This window comes from Patagioenas fasciata, chromosome Z (genome assembly GCF_037038585.1).
Source record: "Patagioenas fasciata isolate bPatFas1 chromosome Z, bPatFas1.hap1, whole genome shotgun sequence".
In the NCBI taxonomy this organism is placed as follows: domain Eukaryota; kingdom Metazoa; phylum Chordata; class Aves; order Columbiformes; family Columbidae; genus Patagioenas; species Patagioenas fasciata.
The window spans coordinates 72143399-72151048 of record NC_092560.1 but is presented as its reverse complement, the minus strand read 5'-3'; the positions used below and the strand labels follow the sequence as shown (position 1 = coordinate 72151048).

At 43.9% G+C, this 7650-nt stretch overlaps 1 protein-coding gene across 1 annotated transcript in view; it reads right to left on the bottom strand.

Moving 5' to 3' along the window:
* DMRT1 (doublesex and mab-3 related transcription factor 1) overlaps positions 1-7650 on the bottom strand; it is a 62294-nt gene that overhangs the window by 1618 nt on the left and 53026 nt on the right. The gene's annotated exons all lie outside the window — the stretch shown is intronic.

Genomic DNA, 7650 nt, shown 5'->3' with positions numbered 1-7650 from the left:
CAGAACATTACCAGGCTGTGATCTTTTAAAACAAAATATTGTTTACAACCATTGTTTGTTTTTTAGAAGTCGTGATGAATCTAGGACAATTGCACAAGAACAAGGAATACAGAGTTGAGGTTGAAACTGTCCCCCAAACTGCACCGCTGTGCCTAAGCAAGCAGCTCCTCCACACTTGAGCCCTGTGTACTTGCAGGTTCTGGGGACTTCTAGCAATAATAAAGTTTCATGAAAAAGGTCAGGTTTCACTTTCACAGACAGGCAAATTTAAGGGGATTCGAGGAAAGTAAACAGTAGCCATCTGGGTCTACCCCATCGCTGTGAAAAGGAGAAACACTGTCTTACAAAACATCAGTATCCCATTTTTGTAGTACTGTATGTTTCTGCAGTAACTTCCACCTGTGGCTCTGCTTCCTGGTTTGTCCTTATTTTAAACAAAATGCTGGTTATTGAGAGATGGAAAAGACATTACAGAGTTGAGGTCTCACATGTAATTTTCATCTCCTTTTCCTGTGATTAGATAAAATGGTAGTTTTTGCTACTTTCAGGGAGTTTTGCCCATTTTTGACCTTGCAGCACCTGGCTCCTTGATTTCATGCAAGTCTCTCCTTTGATGTGTGTAAGGGACAAGCACAGCTCCCACATCACCCTGCCAAAGCAGACTCTACTATTGTCTTTTATATCTGACAGAACTTTTTTTTAGCCTCACGAATGGGATATTAGCGCCATATTACATTTTTTCCTAGCTAAAGACAAAAAAAGAGTGCAGTGCTTAGAGAAGAGGTAGCGACAAATTAGTCAAGGCAACTTCCAACAGTTTTTAGATATCCTGTGAAGGCTGTCAATGGTTTAACGGCACAGAAAGGGGAATCTAGGTCTGGAGCATCATGTTTTCCTCTGAGATGTGGTCAAACACACAAACAGCTAAACAGGTCTCTCCAGCATCTCCAGGCCTGAATAACCTTTGGACTGCTGGAGATGGCACTGATTTGCACCCAGAGCAGGCCAGAACAGCACTTGGGTAACCTGTAGTTGGGAATAACTTCGTAGAGTTTTACTTTTTCTAGCCCGTGAATCCTGAAACCCAGAAGCAGTGGAGAACCAGAAACACGCTCTGCAGGGTGCAAAGTCAAGCTTTCTTCTGCCACAAGAACATATCAGACAATGCCTGAGCCTGTTTCCTGCCTTCCTTTTCAGTGTCTAAGATGGGTTGATGGTGGAGTCCAAGGAGAAGGCACATCCTCAGTGTCTGGACAAGGATGTGACATGCCTTTCCACTACACTTCCTCTGTTAAGCCAGTGTTTGAGATTTCATCCCTGCCTAAGAGTTCCTAGGACTTGAACAAGATGAAAACACGCAGGTTATGGAAAACAAGTGGAGGAACAGAGGAACATTTCTGCTCCTCTGGAAAGGAAGCTGGCTTATGAAGTGAGACAGGCTCACAGTACAAACATACTAATTGGTCAGCCCAGTCTGCACCACAGTCCTATGATCTGAAGCACAGACCATGCATTATTTCAGGTAAGTAACTTGTTGGAGTGGTTCATGCTTTGACTACTACAAAAGGACAGAACAGAGATGATCTGTAGGTCCTCAGTCCAGCAACAAAGGAGAAATCACCTACAGAAGATGCAGCAATCAGCACCTCTCCCGACATGTACTAGAGACTAGCTCCTCAAAGGTCATTCAAGGGCTTAGCTTTTGCCTGCCAACACCACAAGCTTTTATTGGATCTGGTCATGTCTGGCATCAGGAATCATCTCTTTCTCCACGAAGTACCTTGCATTATGTAGTAAGCAAATAGTAATGTGGCTTCAACATGGCTGACTGGCTCAAGGACTCGGCTCTCTTGACTCAGAAACCTCCTCCTGCTCTGATCTAGCAAGGCCCAATGTGTTAAGATTTAGGATATGCTGTAAGGAATGTCTGTGTTCCCAGGCTCCAGGGCAGGAGTATCAAGGAAGTGATTGGGGTTGAAAGGGGACAATTTTTTGTTTACTCCTGAGTAGCCCAAATGGGCAAGAGGCTTATTTGTTTTAAATGATTTGTTAATATTTTTAGTGTACATGTGCCTGGAGTGATGGAAAGGCCCATCTTTAAATACTGAGATCTATAAATCTCTGTGACAAACTTAAAGGTTTTTTTCTAAATGGAAAGAATCCACAGAAAAGCCACCCAACATGCTACAGCATGGATGTTAAAACCCCACCATGGTAAACCCGGCACTTTATATTCATGATCCATTTTTCCAGCAACTCTATGTTAATTTATTTTAAACCTGTGGAATGACACAGAGGGCAACTCTTTTGGTAGACAGACACCCACACCTGTTTCTTACCACCACAAGCAGTGTCTCCTAAGCCTTCTGGACCAGTGCAGTTCTGCCATCTCCCAACATCTCTCCTAGGGCATTAGACACCCCGATCAAACTTCAAATTTGAAGTGTCATTACATGGGAACAGTTCCAGTCACCAACTGGTTGGTCTCACAAATCATCTCAGGGACTGAAGCACTGATCTCAATAACATGGTTTGTTCTTCCACTGACTTCCAAATTTATCACAGTTTTGACGGTTAGGCAATTTGGACTATATATGCTGGGCACAGGGGTATGTAACTACAGCTACATAGATTTTAAAAAACAATCTGGCACTACCAAGATACTATCTCTAACAGATGACAGTGCTGCTTCTCTATGCAAATCCTGCACCGTTTACTTGGAAAGACTTCCACTTCAAGTAAGGAGCAGCAGATAGGTGTAATGCTCGTAATAAGAGCAAGATACTTGGACTGGGACTTGTAGCTGTAAAAAGGCAGCAAAAAGGAAATGAGCAATTCTGTTCCAGTGTTTTAATCACACAGCAATAAAATGTAGAAGTTCCAAGTTCAAAGAAACAAAACCCATGTTCTTTTTGATTTAAGTCTATGAGTTTCATCTGTTTGAGGCTTGCGGCTGATCCTCCCACCGTTGTTACACAGCCCTTATCTGTGTAAATAACACTACCAGAATTGGGTCTGTGACAGTTTTTAAAGACCATTCCTTGATCTAATTACCTTTTTCCCTTCGGAAAGCATCTGAATACTTATGAGTTATGTGAATCTGAAAAAACTTTGGCTAGTATCACACAGGAAAAGAAGCAAGAAGGTATTCCAACCATATACACAAAACCTTACATCTTCTGACAATGGCAACTGCACTGACTTTTAACATGAATGATCCCTGGAATTCAATGGACTGAAAAGAGTCATACACTTTTCAGTGATGTGAGAAAGCAGAAGGATATTCACGCTTGGAAAGTACATTTTCCTGAGTTTACATTTAAAAAGCTATTAAACTCTCAATAAAGAGCCATTTTTAAAGACTTAAAGTTGAGAGGTACAATTCATTTTCCAAAACTCTTCCACCTTCTTTTTCAGCGAAAACGAACATACGTAAGAATGTCAGTCCCACACACTGCTAAGGCCTATGCATTTCTTCCTGGTGCGCACACACACGTGTGCAAGCACAAGCAGGCGTGCAGGATGAAGGGGCACGGAACCAGACTGCCGCTGGCAGCTCCAGGGCACCAGGGCTCCACTAAAGTGTGCCTGGGTTTTTGGCATGAGGGTAGACAAGAACGGCTCTTCAAGGTATCTCTGTAGCCAAGGGTGGCCTGGAAACACCGGGGTCAAATTCAGTTTGAAAACACTGACCAGTTTCTGCCCAAGTCGATGGTACCCTGCCACTCCACTGCTCAGTTGGACCCTGGAGGGCTGACTCCACCACCCACAGCCGGCAAACAGCCTGCCATGCTACCGCAGCCACCCTAACACACATGGAAACTGCCTGACAAAGTATTAGGTCAGAAACCCAAACCAAACTAACCAAACAAAAAACACAGTTACTGCTGCAAAACCAGGCACTCAGAATCAGAAAGCCATCAGAATCATCCGACGCAGTAACTGAGAAGAAGACACACCAAAAAAAGTGCAGGAGAGAAAACTAGAACTTTCCTACTGTGGAGAAAGCATTAGAGTGGCAAACAACAGTGCCAGGGTCTGCCCTGACTTTGCTGTAGATCATTGTGAGATGAAATCTTGACACAAACACATGCAGAAAGGTCAAGTTAAGTTAGAACAGAATCACAGAATAATTTCAGTTGGAAAAGACCGTCAGGATCGTTGAGTCCAATCATAACCTAATCTAACTCTAGCACTAAATCATGTCCCTAAGAACCTCATCTAAACCCCTCCAGGGATGGTGACTCCGCCACTACCCTGGGCAGCCTGTTCCAATGCTTGACAACCCTTTCTGTGAAGAAGTTTTTCCTAATAGCCAATCTAAACCTCCCTGGTACAACTTGAGGCCATTTCTCCTAAGCGATCTCCATTCAGCTGTCTCATCTTCGGAGTGCTTAACCCTGTGTTACCAAACGTTCAACTCTAAGCAGAGCATTAATTAACGAAAGGCCAAAAAAAGGGAAAAAAAAAATCTATCTGCACTGAATCTCCCATACAATTTTTTCCTGGGTGAATGCATGACTGGAAAAGATGGAGGACAACTGACTTACACTAGGGTGAAGAAACCAGTGTTACTGGCAGGCTGTTCTTCATGAACCAGCCATGCAGGGGGATCAGTGTCATACTCCGGTATTCTGCTCTGTGTAGATCTACGACAGCAGCACTCAGGAGCCTATAGCACCACGGGTTCCCTCTAGAAGGGCCCATAGAAGCTGTAAAAATTACAAGACAAACTTTCATAAGCTCTGTTTTCAAGATTTCCTTTGAACACAAATATTCATACTTTGTTAAGCTGGAGTAACTTGTTCCTGAAGGACTTTCATGCTCAATGAATCCTCAATATCTTTTAGTTCTTTTGCTTCTACTCTGTGTGAACTAATCCAAAAACCCATTGCTGTCTCCCTCCTTACACTTCTCTTGCTCGGGATGAAAGCTGGGATGAAACGGTTCCTACTGAGAATTCATGCCAAAGGCTGCAAGCGTGTAAACATGTTCCGTATTGACTGTTCTTCTCCTCCTATCCCTTGGGCCTCATCACAGACCTGGACCTGGTGACGGCTCCCACAAATTCTGGAAGCCCACTTGAAGCCAAGGGTTTCTGCTCGCTGCAGCTGGTCACCACACCACAGCATGGGTGCAGGCTTCTTAAGAGCAGGGTTATACACAGCAGACAGGAACAGGAGACATAGGTCTGACAGGGAGACAGATACCAAATAGTAACAAGGGGCTAATGGAAACTCAACTCTGGATATGCCTTAAAACTGAACTCCACATTAGTACGTACATGACCTGAAATGTCTCTGCAATTTTTGCTTTAATACGTTGTAGACTGTTCTGGCTGTAATGCAGATCGACTTATGAGAAAATGGGAGTGGTGCTTCTTTTCTGATTTGCACGTAACACAAAGGCAACTGGGCTTGTTCTAGAAACTTATGTGCATGGTTATTTCCCCCATGATAAGAAATCTCAAGAGTGACATGTAGAGCTGCTTTTCAATGCAAAAATGAAAACAAGCCTAAGTATCTGGAACTGAAAACATGTACCCTCTGTGCCTCTTAACGCAGATATACTATTTCACAGTAAAGCCCTTTCCCCCTCAAATGCTTTCTCAAACACTTACCCTTCTCACTAACATTTAGGGCAATTAGGATTATCTTGGATGCCCACAATAGGGCACATTCATTGTGTATTTTCAAATAGTATTAATTCTTGGCATTAGGAAAGGTAAAGATCTGAATGGAGATCTTTATTCAGCGTGCTTTACCATGGATTATCTCATTCTTTTCCAGTTCATGCTTGTACTTTTAGCAACTAAGAAGGCGGGGCTATAGCTGATGTAATTAGAAACCAGAAGCTGAAGAAAATATCCTCTTGTTGAACCCACTAACCTCTGGCTTTAAATTTTCTTACAACAACGAGAAACAATCAAACAAGGCTTTCCACTTCTGATTCAGCACTAATTAAGACAGGGAGGATGGACAGGCGACATTAGGGAAGCACAGGCTTTTTTTCTGAGACTCCAAAACCTACCTTGAAACTATACCAATCCACTACAAAGGAACTGCTCTACATGCTTCCAGACACCATCCAGAGCAGTACTGACAAACCAACAATTTCTGCTGTCACCAGTGTTACATTCTGGGGTTAACTTGATGTCACTAAGCCACTGCGGCAGGACCAGGAAAGGCAGAGAGTGAACCACCTCTGAAAAACCTCAGGAGGATCAGGTGTGTTGAGATGAGCACCTTTGCTTTGTATGACTGAAAGGCAATGCGTGATATTCAGCTAGTCAAAGCTTGCTTTTGGGGTGGCAGAAGTGAATGGTTACTCGCTCCTTGTGGAAGGTATTATTTAGAAATGCTCACTCTGTCTGAGCCGTGTCTCAGCAAGGTACAAAGAAGTTCAGTTCTGCAGAAAGCTCCCCAGTTTAGATTTCACTGCCAGGAACCCCAATGGCTATTTCCCTCCATAAACAGACATGATTGTAATGGTTTCACACACACATTTACCATTTTGGAAGACATGAAGTGAAACATTCTGCAGGAACAGCGCATCTCAGTGTAAAGCAGACATTTCCCACTGCTGGGTAACAGGGTAAAATGCACACTTCTGTGAAGGGTTTTTTGGGTAAACATTCTGTATGATTACACAAGAAGCATGATGACCTCAGCATCACAGAAGAGCTCAGATGCGGTCATGGGCCTGAGGTATTTTTAACCTGAAAGAAGAGGTATCACGCTAAAATACCAAAGGCATTTCCCTTTTCCTTCCCTACCATTTCCTAGTCACTTATTTAAATCCTGCTACTCTGCCCTGGTGAGAGCACATCTAGAACATTGTGTCCAGTTCTGGGCCCCTCAGTTCCAGAAGGACAGGGAACTGCTGGAGAGGGTTCAGCACAGGGCAACAAAGATGACGAAGGGAGTGGAGCATCTGCCGTGTGAGGAAAGGCTGAGGGAGCTGGGGCTCTTTAGCTTGGAGGAGACTGAGGGGTGACCTTATTAATGTTTATAAATATGTAAAGGGTGAGTGTCACGAGGATGGACCCAGGCTCTTCTCAGTGACAACCAATGATAGGACAAGGGGCAATGGGTACAAACTGGAACACAAGAGGTTCCACTTAAATATGAGAAGAAACTTCTCAGTGAGGGTGACAGACCCTGGAACAGGCTGCCCAGGGGGGTTGTGGAGTCTCCTTCTCTGCAGACATTCAAAATCCTCCTGGACACCTTCCTGTGTAACCTCATCTGGGTGTTCTTGCTCCAGCAGGGGGATTGGACTGGATGATGTTTCGAGGTCCCTTCCAATCCCTGACATTGTGTGATTCTGTGATGTGCACACAGTGGCACAGCAACACAGGGAATTACACTGGAGAACCAATTCTGCTGCTGAACGTGCCAACTCTTTTGCTTTGTATCGCCAGTCCTCAAAAGATGCACATGCCTCTCCTTCAGGCTGCGGCTCTGTGTTAGGACTACCTGCAAGGCTACTTTTGGAGATCCCTGCTTCCCTCACACACTCATAGTCCGCCATGGCAGGGCAAACCCAATGGTTTGCATGGTGTACTCCAAACTAGAGGGCAACAAACAGACAATGCTTTTGAAAGGAGCTTCTCTTGAAAACAAACCAAACCAAACCATTTAATGACCA